This window comes from Furipterus horrens, unplaced genomic scaffold (assembly GCF_987537825.1).
Source record: "Furipterus horrens unplaced genomic scaffold, mFurHor1.1.pri manual_scaffold_4, whole genome shotgun sequence".
Classification (NCBI taxonomy): Eukaryota; Metazoa; Chordata; class Mammalia; order Chiroptera; family Furipteridae; genus Furipterus; species Furipterus horrens.
Genome location: NW_028327174.1, coordinates 178342811 through 178357615, shown reverse-complemented (window position 1 = coordinate 178357615; position 14805 = coordinate 178342811). Strand labels below are relative to the sequence as shown.

General features: G+C 40.6%; 2 pseudogenes; one reads left to right on the top strand and one right to left on the bottom strand.

Moving 5' to 3' along the window:
- Positions 1 to 8637: 8637 nt before the first annotated feature.
- On the bottom strand, positions 8638 to 8991 carry LOC150013462 (small ribosomal subunit protein uS8 pseudogene; annotated as a pseudogene).
- A 54-nt stretch (positions 8992 to 9045) lies between these two features.
- LOC150013461 (RNA ligase 1 pseudogene) lies at positions 9046 to 13866 on the top strand (annotated as a pseudogene).
- Positions 13867 to 14805: the final 939 nt, after the last annotated feature.

Below are 14805 nucleotides of genomic sequence, written 5' to 3'. Positions count from 1 at the left end.
ACATCTCCTTTATTTAGCAATGTTCCCTTTCCTTCCTTAGCAAGTCAGTCATATCTCAGTTCAGTGCTAAGATAGGGTCCTAACTATGGGTCTGGTGGCCAGGGAGGGAGTGGAGGGTATATGTCCTTAAAGGGACATGTACTGACCTGCCAGGCAGAGAACGCCACTGCATCCTGAAGCAGGAAGGATCATTGACGTTGACAGAAAGAGATGGGTCACGGGACTTCCGGCCAAGATGGAGGCTTAGACGGACACGCTAGGTCTCCCTCTACAACTATAGTGAAATACAACTACTTCAAAACAAAGGATAACTAGAAATTCCAGAAAATAAAGCTACACGGAAGCCCAACATATGAAGTTATAAACCAGCGGTGCCATTTGGGCAGGTAAGAGTTAAAGAAGGCAAAGCTGTTTGCGGAGCAGCGGGGCGGGGCGGCGAAAAATCCTGGAGGCAATCAAGCCCCTGGCGTGCGAGACTCCAATCAAGCCCCTGGCGTGCCCGACTCCGGCGCTGGGGAGCAGCCGCAGCATCGCCTTGAACAGTGAGGCCCAGGGGGGCGGGAGGACGGATCCCGGTCTCCTAGCTGAATAACTGTGTGAATCCATCTTGGACCCCCGCCCCCACAGAAAGCACCACAGGGCTGCGAAATAGGTCGCGGACAGGCAGGCGCCGGCGGTCGCTGATTTGTGACGCGTACGCAGGCACTGCCCCCTGCCCCCGACAGCCGGCCCAGGAAAACAAAACGCATCTGTCAAAATGTGGCAGACAAATATAGAGATCCCGGTGGCACAACTCACCAGACAGCAGATAGAGAACCTGACAGATGAACAGATAAGAAACCTGTCAGAGGCTCAGTTCTGGGCCATTGTTATCAGGTGGCTTACAGAATTCACAAAAGAGCAGGAAAAAGATATGAAAGAAGCGAAAAACTTTCATAACGAAAGGAACAAAACCACATACGAGACAGATGGTGAGGAAAAAAAATCCAGAGTTCATTTCAACAAACTGGAATATGGAGAAGGAACAAGCAGTCAACCAATGCAGCGAGAGGAAATGGCAAGCAACAATGAGATGATCAGAAACCTCTGGGACAGCTATAAAAGGCCCAACATAAGAATCATTGGTTTGCCAGAGAATGAGGAAGATGAACTAGAACTTGAAAAATTGAGTGAAAATATAATAAAGGAGAACTTCCCAGACTTGGGGAAGGGAATAGACTTGCAGGTCCAGGAAGCAAGGAGAGTTCCCAAGAGACTGGACCCAGGGAGAACCACTCCAAGACACATTATAATCAAAATGTCAAAAATTAAAGATAAAGAGAGAATCTTAAAAGCAGCAAGAGAGAAGAAAAGAATTATGTACAAAGGGGTCCCAATTAGACTATCAGCTGACTTCTCAAGGGAAACCCTACAGACAAGAAGGGACTGGCAAGAAATATTCAAAGTAATGAAAATCCAAAACCTACAACCACGAATACTCTATCCAGCGAAATTGTCATTCAGAATAGAAGGACAGAGAAAGTGTTTCCAGGACAAAATAAAACTGAAAGAGTTCATTAGATCCAAACCACTGTTATATGAGAAGTTAAAGGGACTGGTTTAAAAAACAGAAGCTAGGGAGATGAAACAAAGGCAAACGAAACAGGCAACGAGAGTGGAAAAGGAACTGTGGGTAAGGGAAACATAGTGGGGGGAGGCCAACAGGGAGGGGGAGTGGGGAGAGGGAGGGAGATGATATAGGAATTGGGGATCATGGTAGGAGGGAATGGAATAGACGGAGAGAAGTTGGGAGGAACTGTAAGCACAACTAATGGACATAATCTAAAAGGGGGGGACAACTGGAGGGAGGGGGCCACCGGGTGGAGGGGAGCAGAGGGAAGGGAAAGTGGCACAAATGTAATATTTTAATCAATAAAACACATTAAATCTGGAAAAAAAAAAAAAAAAAAAAAAAAGAAAGAGATGGGTCACTTATGCAGGCCCAGAGGATGCAGTGGGATCTGAGGTTTTGACCCATATGTCCTCCTTCCAAATCTCAGAGTCCCTCACCTTTCTGATCAGGTCCCTGGCTTGGGCAGAGCTGACTTGTTGGAGTAGACAGTTTATTAACTTTATGGAGTTCTCCTACTCTTTTAAGTAAGTCTTAATCTGATTCTCATATTTTTCTACCCTTCCAGCTACAAAAGAGTCTCCGAATATACCACCAAAGAGGCCCTCTGATTTTCCTATTTTACTTTAATCAACCTCCAGCCTGTCATTGTCTTCTCCGATGCATAAACATTACCCAGCAACAGATATGCAGTTCTATAATTCTTCTAATAACTACTGCTCTCGTAAGTCTCAAATGCCTGATACTGCACCAGTCAATGCACTGTCTTTCAATACTAATTATCCCATCTTACTATCTCACTAGTGAGCTTTAACAACGCAAAATTCCAGCATGCCAGAGGCTATGGGTGCTCTGCCCACCACAGGTTGGTGAGTTCATCTAGCTCCAAAATTGCATTATAGAGTCGGCTCCCTAAAACCACTTTCTTTTAAGTATATAATTGTCTAGCCACTATACTATAGACTTAAAACTAATATGAACTAATACTGAGTGTAAACTATAATTTAAAAAATAATAAACAAACAAATAAAACCGTTTCTTGTGCCACCATAGGCTTGATTGCCTGGAAACACTCTCCAAAGTGATGATTTTCATGAAGGGGGTTTATGGGGGAGGAAGTTCATGGAGGACTCCTTGGAGGACTGAGCAGCAGGGAGAAGCTGAGTGTGACACATGACACAGTGGCAGCACAGGCATCTGCTAATCCCTCCGGGAACTCTGGAGAGAGGATGGCCCTTCAGACTTGTCTGAAATTGAGGCAAAGGGCAGCCTTTGTGGAATGTGGGCTGCCCCTAGGGGACACAACCTTAGGAAAGACAGCCAGCCCAGAGCATTCCAGGCAGCTGGGAGAACAGATACTCCTGTGATCTGGGAAGCCAGTACTCTACAAACAAGAAATAAACTTTCTATTCTATGTAATATTGTATTTTCTATAGATTGTTATACCCTATCAACAGAAACGAGACCATAGTATCCCTAGTAGAAAGCAACGCTTTTCACCATGTTTTCTGGAATGTTCTAACCCCTTGAACTTTGAAACCAGCTAAGTATTTGTTTTAAATTGGCATAGAATTGTTTCAGATAACCCTTTAAATTTTCACCCCAATCACTTACTTTATACAGGACTCTATCTGTTTTTCCAGATTTTAAAATCTATCACATACAGATGTACGATTTATTTTCTGTTTTCCTCACAAAAGCAGTCCTAATTGTTGGCAAGTAACCACTTGTGGTTAAGAAATGAGGGTAGAAAGAGCTGCACCACATGTGGAGGCAATGCAAATTTTAAAAGCAGCTGAGACGAAGTCCTAGTTCCAACAGTGTCCCGGCTGCTCTCTGAGCAGGTGCATCCATGCTCTGACCACCTGTGGCTCCTCTCCAACAGGATCCCCATCACATTTGTTCTGTGAATCCTGACCTTGGCTTTCAATCCAGCCTGCTAACTGAACAGTCCTTTCAGATTCTGCCCGTGCCTCTACAGAGTGTCCATACACTTAATACTTCTCTAACTGTAAAACTTGGTTTATGATATAACTTTTCTCTCCCTCCACTGTCCATTCCTTATCAACTCTTGATTCTGCTCCTCTATAAACTTTCAGATTTTAGTATCTCTAGATTCTTACCCTTGATCTCTGCCTTTGACTAGCCTTGGATTAGCCTTAAGATGAAAATAGTTAATACTCTAAGGTTGTTGAGAAGTTTCAAAGGCTGCTCTCTACCACAAGGAAAGGAAAAGAATGAAAAGAACCAGAGAGGCAATTGTGCTATTAGACCCAAGGGTTGATGATGAGCTAACGGGAAATAGCAAGTCAAAAGGCTAGTCCTGAATCAGCCCGCAAACAGAACTGCCAGAAAGGAACCACGAAGGAGGTACATTCCCCATGTAAGGAACTGGGAAGGCCCTGAGGTGTTTTTCAAGATTTTCTACATATATATGTGTGAGAGCCCAGGGTCAACATGGAAAGGAGGCTGTCATCAGTGTCCTGCGCAGCTCCTGTGGAATGCTGCCTGAGGAATGTGATCTCATCTTCTGTAAGGAACCCTGCTCCATCGGCTCCTTTGCCATTTAGGAGACTGAAATTTACATACTAACAACTTCACCTCACTATTGATCCCAGGGTAATTTGGGGAAAACAACATTCAAGAACAATTGCGAGGAGTGCAGAAGATCATAGGTCTCTTAATAAGGATAATTATAAAGAACTTTTAAAAGACATAGAATTTTATTGCGGTGTCCTCTGAAACTCTTAGCTATTTTCTTCAATAACAAATTGTGTATTTGGGGGTAGGAAACATTATTTCATTCCATTTTAGTAACCTAAATCATAGCATGATAGGAACTATCTTTTCCTGTGAGCCATAGTTCTGAATACTGTTGATTTCTGAAATAAGATCCTATATTGAAAATCTCTCAAGATTTCATGATTGCCATTTGAAAGAAGTATGATGATACAGACTAAAGCTGTAGTAGCTCCTACAATCACATCAAAATTCACACTGCAAGCATAACTATCATGATATTTTATGGGTTTAGCTTGAAGAATGCTGCAAAATAATTTCTAACTTTGCAGAGATTAAAGAAAATTAGATATTTAGATCGCCAGAGTTCTTTGTTCATATTTAAATGTTAAAGTAAATCTTAATTAATTCACCAAGAATTCCTGTCTTATTTGAAAATAAAAAATTGGAAATAGTCTAGTACTCTTCTTATTAGCTCAATAACTGAAAGACCATGGGAATCAAGTAAGTCAAATTTATTATCTAGTGATCCTTGGTCTACTTTTATTTCATGCTGGAAAACACTGGAATATTGTAGCCAGATAAATCAAACTATGTTAATAGCATGAAGTAATACAGAATAATTCATTATAATTATGCTTATATATTCATTTAGAAATTGACAAATATTTATTCAAATCTATTGAATACACAGGCCTTATGCTAATATTACCAAAGCTAATTATTTTATTATATTTCAAGTCACCAGTGTACAAAAGTGAATAATTACTTTAGTACTTATTAGTATATATGAATTCATAGAACCATTTAAATTGTATAACTGGCACTTTCCAGCAGCAATCCAAGATCAGTCACTCATTTCTTATGCTGTATTGGAAATTGTAGTTAAACATACACTTTCTAAACTGACAAAAGATACAATTTATAACAGAGTTATAAATGGTACTTGAATTGGGCCTCATTAATGTCACTGATGGACATTGATTAGGGTTTGGCTTAACATACATACATATGCACACACACACATGCTAACAGAAGCCTAGTATCTGTCTTGTAGACGATGATAAGAAACTGACAATACGGTTTTCGCCTTCATGGCCAGAAGAACTTTGCTAAAACTAAGCAATCTTTTTGTCTGATTAATATGCAACAATACATTCTGGATGCTTGCAGAACATTTTTAGCCATGAACACAATGTGACAGTACTTCACATTGTGCATCAGCCCTCCTTCTGCATAGTCCCTGTTCTGAGGCTCACAAAACTTACTCTCAGGTAAGTCACAGAGTTGAGGTCACATGAATTATCCAATTTCCAAAACTATGGGCTGAACAATGATGTAAACACCAGGAGGCCCTTACCCATAACTAAACAGGCATCTGTTTGGGGCTAGAGCTTTATTCCTTATCACTGCCAAGTTGAGACTGGCTTAACTGTGCAGTTTCTAGATTTCTGGCTGACAGCATATGGTCAGTTTGCTTGATTATAGCAAAAACTCGTAAGTATTTTCAGATGCAAAGAAATGCAAAGCTGGCCCTATAGAGGTATGTGTCCTTTGTTCCTTTGGTCAACAGCTTTGGTTTGTCCCATAAAGATGCCCTCAGTACACAGCACCCTAAGGGTGGGTACATTCAGTGTAATGTATATTGTTAGGTTATTTGACATGCATGCTAGTTGTTAAATTTTCTTCCCTTACAAGATAGTTGAATTGGAACCACCAAGTTACCAAGTGGGCCCATATTGAGCTTTGGATTTCAAGGGTGAAAGCTAGGGCCAAGGAAAAGCCAACGTATGAATCCAAGCCAACATACAGGCATAACAGACATGCTGAGTTCAAATTCCGGACTTTGGAGCAAATTGTCTACCTTCCCTAAATCTCAGATTCCTCACGTGGAAAATGGGAAAATTTTAAAGTGGTACCAAGTCAGAGGTTTGTGATTATTAAATTATGTGATTCCTTGAGCTGCCAATAAATATTAACTATTAATAGCTAATAATATTGAATGTCAATAGACACCACCTATTAATAAGTAAACACTAAATTAATGAGCAATAAACATTATCTATTATTATTATTGCTCTTATTATGTAGAAAAGTCCTTATTCTTCCTTGAATTTAGACTTCCCCACTGTAAAATGGGAGTAATAAATCCTGAAACTGTTTTTGTACTCAAATGAGAGCATCTACACAAAAACACTTTGTACAGTTGTGAAGTGTATCAAAATATATGGTGTATTGTTACTTCTCTGCGTCTGCGACTGCGCTCTGCGCGTGACGTACCTTGCCTGACCGCGAGCCTCCAGGCTAGGCGGTCGTCTGCTTGAACTTCCCATGTGTTGAGATTGATGGAGCATTGTGTCATGTCCTTTTTGCAGATGTCTTTGAACAGCAGTTTTGGGCGTCCTGTCATCCTCTGGCCTTCTGCTAGCTCGCCGTAGAGGAGGTCTTTGGGAATACGGCCTGCATCCATTCTTTTGACATGGCCAAGCCACCTGAGGCGTCTCTCACTAAGAACTGCATGCAAACTGCTCATGCAAACTGCAGAGGCTGCGCGCAACGAGGAGGCGGTCCAGAAAAGATCGAGGCGGAAGCAGCGTCAACAGCAGCAACAACAGCCATCTGCCTTCACCTGTAACAAGTGCGGCAGGGATTGTCACTCCCGAGTCGGACTGCACAGCCATTCTCGGCGGTGCAGATAGACTCTCAAGAAGCTACGCCATCGTCTCTCGAGATGGACGGCTGCCGCCGCCGCCGCCGCCACCGCCGCCGACGATTGTTACTTCTGCTGTTGTTGTCTTCACTGGCATTGGGTTACACACCCAGTGAGAGGGAGAGGCCCCTTCATATATTGAACTTAAAAAGATACACAAGGACTCCAAAATGAAGTCAATTTATTATTATATGCCACACACTGTGCTTGTTCAGTACATGTTTACACTGTTTTTAAATTCCATTGGCGATTTCAGCTACACTGGCAAATCTAAGATGCCCTTATACAGTCTGTTCTCTTTTTGCATAATCTCTACTTCTTCCTACCTCCCCTTGTTCTCCAAAACATAAGTTTGGAAATTCCCCAATCAAATAGCTACTGATTCTAATATACATAAGATTTAAGGATTGCTTTTATTAATAGGTCATAAATTTTCTTAATCTCTCTCCCCCATTTTGACAAAGTATTAATGAGTATCAGTTACATGGTTCTTAAGTGAGAAGTTCCAGACAATCATGGGATTTAGGAGAATGATGTTGCTGGATATGGTGGTAAAACGGTAATATATTCTATCTTTTATAATTGTCACCTTCAGTATAAAATTAGGACCAATGTCTTCTGATAAGAGTGTTTATGGATTGAGTTGAATAATACTCAAGACACATAGAAGTCACTTAATAGCTGTCTTTGATTCTGATTTGAACTTCACTTAGTATCATTCTGTCTCAGCATCCTGGACTCCAATATTAGGCCCCAACAGCATAAAGCTCAATCTTACTCCTGATTTTCAAAACTCATTTGGATTAACTGGAATTTATATGACAAATAGAAAGAGTGGAAGCTAGAAAAGAGATAAGCTCTATAGAAAAGTTAAACCATATTGCTAATCAATAATAATCATGTCCCATGAATGAAATATATTTTTAACTAAAAATGAATAAATTCTAGTTAATGGAAGGATCTATTGCTGGATTAATACAACTTCAGTGAAATGCCATTAACTTTCTCTACCTCACTTCCTCTATATTTAAAACAGTGGTTATACTTGATGACTTTTATGACTGTCAAATTAAGTTATGTTCATTGTGGGAGAGATGGATTTGTGGAGTTTAATAACATCTTCCCCTCCGTGAAGCATTGCCAGCAACAGGATGTCCCTAGGAGCTGGAAACTGGTATAAATGTGCACTCATATAATTAAGGTTATATTCATGAATTTGTAAAATAGCATTAATAATGTCCCTTGTCTGCCATATTGTCCCAAAATGTTTTTCTTCCACAGTTTGTAAGAGAAAAATCATTCTTACAACTTTGTGAACAACCTTCAAAACTAATTTCAATCAGAGCAGAGAGGTTTGCAAAGATAATAACAGATAATAATGGACATCTGAAGAGTGATTTGGAAAATCTGGTCCAAGTTTTTACAAAAGCATCCCTCTAAGAAATGCTGGCATACTGCAGGAGGTGATTAGGAGTTGTATTTTCATGAATTATTTTTTTTTTCCATTGAAGCATCTTATTTGCACATATGTATTACATCCCTAGGAAAAGAATCTCAGGATTTTCCATTCTGTGTGTTTTCATCTGGTGTCTTCATGGTTCATGATGCCCGCCGAGGTTAACAGAACAATGAAACCAAACTGATGGGATGGAAGCAGGTTGTTATGCCACTTTTCTAGCTCCTTGAGTTGCACATCAAATCTGGGAATGATTAGTCCACACTTGCTTAACTTGCCTGTGATGTTCACAACAATTTTCCCAGCTCTGTAATCATCCAAAATTTCAAATTCACTAACGTAACTATGCTTCATCATCACAGTTACAAACCGGATGATGGCTTTGGAGCACAGCTTTATAAAAGCCTAGCATTTATCTCTCTTTTCGGGATTGTTGATACTCCTGAGAGCATCAGCCAGGACATTCAAGTGCACCAATTATGATGGCACAAAAAGAGTTCATGAAATTTTAATAGGCCTCCTGGAAATGCCATGGAGGGGACATTGTAAGTGATGGTTTGTACACAGGACACTGGAACGTAACCTCCCAGTGAGAAGCAGGAGTGGACATTGCTTGTGCTACCCAGATCCCCCCAGGTCCCTTCTACTCTTGCCGTGAACCCCTTCCCCAGCTTTGGCATGCTTTTGCTTCCAGCAGCCCACACTTGCAATGCTAATTTAGAGGACTGCCCTGGGGTTACTGGAGCCACTTTGCCCAAGAACACAGAAAGTCTGAAATGTCTGGGAGTTTACACCCCTACAGAGGAAGACTAAAAAGTACCTGAGTGTGAAACTCAGTTTTCTTGCTTTGCAATGGGACATCATGAAGCCTAACCTACATTCCAAAGTTCTCCTCTGGGATCAAGCTAACGCTGCCTTCTTGGGAGTTCCTGAAATCACAGGTGGAGACTTTGTCCTCTTCTCAATTCCACGTCCTCCAACATCTTAACCAATCACTTACACACAATCCTTTTCTCAGTCTTCCCACAGATCAAAATAAAATATATCCGGTCTCTTAGGGACTGACATGAATAAAACAGAATCAAACCTAACATAAAAGAGAATGTAAGGACACACACTGTGTTCATAGAAGCATTATTCATGGAAGTGAGTCAAATGTCCACCAGTGAATGGACATTTAAGGTAGCATATTATTCTACCTTTAAAAAGGAAGGAAATTTCAACATATGCTACAATATGGATGAACCTTGAGAATGAACGTTATGCTAAGCGGAATAAGCCAGTCATAAGAAGACAAATGCTGTATGACCCCACTTACATGAGGTATTTAGGGTAGTCAAATACGTAGGGGCAGAAAGCAGAATGGTGGTTGCCAGAGGCTGGTGGGGGTTGGGGAATGGGGAGTTATTTTTTAATGGATTTAGAGTTTTAGTTTTACAAGATGAAAAGAGTTCTCAAAATGGATGGTGGTAGTGTTCACACAACAATCTGAATATATTTAATACCACTGAACCAACCACACAGTCAAAAATGATGGTCAATTTTATATTATGTGCATTTTACTACAATAAACAGCTGACAGCTGAATTAGGGGGGCAGTACAGGGAGGAGGGTGAAGGAATTGAGAAAAAAAAAAAAGAGAGAGCGAGAGAAGTACTCATGGACAACAGTGTGGTGATTGCCAGGGGGAGAATGGAGGAGAGAAGGTGGAGGAGAGTAAAGGGAGGATAAAAGGTGATGGAAGGAGACTTGCCTTGGGGTGGTGAACACACAATACAGTATACAGAAGATGTGTTGTGGAATTGTGCACCTGAAACTTGTATAACTTTGTTAACCAGAGTCACCCCAATACATTCAATAAAAAGGGGGGATGAGAGTATCTTCAAAGGATACTTTAAATTTTTTTCTAAAAACTAGAAAAGAAAGAGAATGTAAGATCCTTATCTGGAGTTCATTCATAAAACATGAGACACTAGATTTGGAAAGAACTACTGGAGGTAAGATACAATGGGGTACCTATAGAATATCTTCCATGCTGGCTCAGGGGAACATGCCTGACATTCTAGATATTCAAAGAGGGCAGTAAAAGGCTGAGAGAGTCTTAACAGCCCTCCTTGGAATCAACAGACTTCTAAGAGTCGCTAATATTAGAGCAAGAGAAGCAGGATATCAAGATTGCCAGATAGTAGAGATCAGACACCAGCAGATCCAGATGAGACTTTAATAAGAGCCATTGGGAATTTATGAGCCACCTAGATACAGGCTCCCAGGGATTTGCCTGGGTGCAGGCTCAGAGTCTGAGAGTTGCTACATCTTCTAGAGGAGATGTCATGCATACAAATCGCTCCCATCACAAAAGGCAAGGCATGATGTACACCATGAGGAATATACTAGTTGAATTCTATGAAAATGCAGAGTAGGAAAAACTGCTTCTAGATGAGGAGATTTGCAGCAGTTGGGACTATGTAACAAAAGCATGGAAATGGTGTGTTGCAAGAAATAAGCAGATAGAGATTTAGGAGGAGCTATGATATAAGTTACAAATGCCATGGTATATTGATTAAAGCATTTATTGACTCCAGCTATCTCTGGGGCTTACTCAAGTGTTACTCACACTGAAATGTCACACACAGACACTCAAGAATTGTGAATGTTGCTAAGATATACAGAAGTCATTTGTTACACATGCTCATAGGTCACACACCAATTCAAAAGTCTCTATTCCCTGCCCACTTAGCCAGAGGGCTGACGGGGGAACTTCAGCAGAGCAGGCAGATTCATTCTCCATGGAATCTTCTGTTCTCATAAGGTTCTATCTAAAGGGAGGGCCCAGTCCAACCTTAGCCTGTAACCTTTACCCTTGTCAAGTACATGATGATTTGTTACGTACACCTCCAGACACTCACAAAGTGATGAAAGCTTCCCTTGAAAGACTAGGTTTTGCTGACCTCCATTGCATTAATAATAACAACTATGGACACTTCCTATCACATACTAACTCAGGACATTAACAGATTCATAAGCTTTTTATTGATTAAACCCATGAGAGAGGCCTATTTCATAATTTGAAAACAAAAGCTACAGAAGGAGAAACTCTTTACTCATAATCTTCCCAACCAGACCAAACCCTTCTTCAGAATTTCTTGTCTCAGTGAATGGCATCACAGTTCACATAAGTCTCAGCACAGGCCGGATGTCATTCTTGTCTCCTATCTCCGCTCAGCCTTATCCTGCTACACCTGTGTTACTAGTATCTCTCAGTTCTCCCCATCTGCATTCCCATTGCCTTAGTGCAGGCATAACCATGACTTACCACTCTGACTACTTTCTATATCCTGATATTCACTCTCGACTCCCTTCAGCTGAGAGTTCTCCCTATTACAGCCATAATTGTCTTTCTGTAGTGCAGATGTGAAAGATAAACTCCCAACAGTTTACATGACAAATGATGGCTTTTTCAGGGTCCCGACCGAAAACTCATGACACACCCGAACTGGGAACTTGAAAATATAGTGAAAAAAAATTATTTTCAAAGGACTGAGTGGGAATTATGGCCTAGTAACAGTGGAGTGGCCAACTGCCTCAGTTTGACCAGGATTTAGCATTTCATGAGACTCAGGACTTCCAGTCCAAAATCCAGAAAATCCCAGGCAGACCCAGGATGCTCTGTTCACACTCAGTTACAACTGGGAACTATCACCATTCTAGGCCTGAAAGAGCATGAGAAGAAGGTGGTTACCAGAAGCCAGAGAGGAAACCTGTATGGAGAAGTCACTTCACAAAAGCCATGGCATTTGGAAGAGGAATGCAACCTAACCTACAAACGCCCAGCAGGAAGGAAGCCAGAAAAATAAAGACCCAGAGATCACCTTTGTGCCTTCCCATCTCCTGTTAGTGCCTCCCATTGGCCTAATCAGAAGAAAAGGTCAAAAGAGATTACTTGATATTGTCCTATGGGTCAGTCTGGGGGAGGCCAAACAGGAAAAACAGAGAGATGGCAGCATAAGAACTCAGTCTGACATTCCTGGTTTTGAAGATAAAGGAAGGGGGCCACAGTCCAAGAAATGCAGTGGCCTCTAAAAGCTAGAGAAGTCAAGAAAATGGATTCTCCCCTCGAGCCCCCAGAAGGAACATATCCCTGCCCACACCTTGATTTTAGCCTACTGAGACCTATGTTAAACTTCTGATCTCCAGAACTACAGGTAAATAAATGTGTGTTGTTTCAAGCCACCATGTTTGTGATCATTGACAGCTGGGGTGGGAAACTAATATGAAAGGAAACTTAGAGAGCATCTACCATCCAGCCAATATATAAAAGATCAATCAGGGATTGGACTGGTATGGGAACTGATTTTACACAGTGTGGAATTTGTGAAGGTCTTTGAACTGGGAGTGACATACTCAGAGTTATGCTTCAAAAAGAATATTCAGCCCCCTCCTACCTTCAGCATAGGTGAGATGGGAAGAAGGAATGACTGAACAAAGGGGACTCAGTTAGAAGGCTACTATGAAAGTCTTGTTAAGAAGTGTGGGCCAGGTGAAGTGTGCGTGATTTGAGTGAGACAGCAGACTTCTCTCCCTGCCATTTAAAGTTTTGGCAACTGAAACTATAAGTCACAAGGCATTAGATGCAGATATTGGGCTCAACTAGATAGAAAACCTAACAAACTATCTGAGAAGAAATTTAGAAATTCTCTACATTCAAAACAAAACTCAAAATAATTTTTTTTTGAATGTTGAAGAGGACTTCAAACCTGTTCCAGAGTGCTGGATACTGGCAAAGGAAATCGAACAATTAAATGGAAATCCAATGCCTGGTGAAAATGGACACATCCCTGGTTGGGTACCAGTGGAAAAAAACAACAAACAGTATAACTAGCATGCCTCTGTAGTTAATTATGAATGTGAAATCGCCCTGGTACTGAAGCATCATTCTGATGACCCTGGTCTCCTGGAAATTAGTGCAGTGCCTCTATCAGATTTGTTAGAACAGACCCTGGAGTTGATAGGAACAAATATTAATGGACACCCATATGGGTTAGGAAGCAAGAAGCATCCGTTACTTCTTCTTGTACCTCATGGAGCGTTTCAAATAAGAAATCTACCTACCTTGAAGCACAATGATCTGTTGTCCTGGTTTGAAGGCTGCAGAGAGGGTAAAATTGAAGGAATAGTATGGCATTGCAATGATGGCTGTTCAATCAAGGTCCATCGCCATCATCTTGGTTTATGCTGGCCAATTCCAGATACTTACTTGAATTCAAAACCAGTCATTATTAACACGAACTTGAACAGATATGACTATGTTTTCGATACTGTTTGTTTTATCATTTTTCAAGAATAAATAATTAGAAATAAAAAATAAAAAAAAGTGTGGGCTTGCCCTGATTGGTGTGGCTCCGTTTGGCATCATCCCACAAGGTGAAGGGTCACCAGTTCTATTCCCAGTCAGGGCACATGCCTGGGTTGCAGGTTTCTCCCCAGTTGGGGCATGTTCAAGAGGCAACTGATCTAACTTTCTTTCTCACATTTATGTTTCTCTCTCTCTCTTTCTTCCTCCCTTCCCCTCTCTCTAAAAATAAGTAAATTAAGTCTTTTTTTTTTTTTAAGTGTGGGCTTAAAATAAGGTGGAGCCAGTAGACATAGGTAGGAAGATAAATATGGCAGAGATGCTGTTATTATGTAAAGAATGAAACTCGGTGACTGATTAGAAGAATAGCTGATGTCAAGGTTTTAAGACTGAGTAAAGACAATAATCATGACAACATTAATAGAGCCAAGGTGGCCTTCCCTTTGGGCATAGCACCTGTCATCTATAACAGAATCAAGAATAGTTTAGAAAACATCTAGAACTCAGCTTCTAAATAGGTTTTGAGAAATGAATTATTTGTGTGAATAAAATTCAAATCTAACATCATGAAGAATATCTAAAATTCAACCAAATAAACTGGAGGTAATCAAAACCAGAGATGTTTACTCTTAAAACACTGTATTCTTTCACTTCTACTTTCCCTTAAATTGTTCCATTTTAGGAAATATTAAGAAAATGTTTTTGAGATAGTGAATATGGTGCATTTCTTAAATACTTTTTTTTCATTTAATGGAAACTGTCTAAATAAAGCAAAGAAAATAACTATGAGTATGTCTTATAAATTATTAAGTCAGTTTCTGAGCACCAGGCTTTTTATTCCATAATCTAGCTGGACAATAATAGACCAGGATAATGTTTGGTTAAAAAATGTTTTAGGTAGTGTTGCCCAGATGGAGACCATGAGACCAGGACATGTGGGT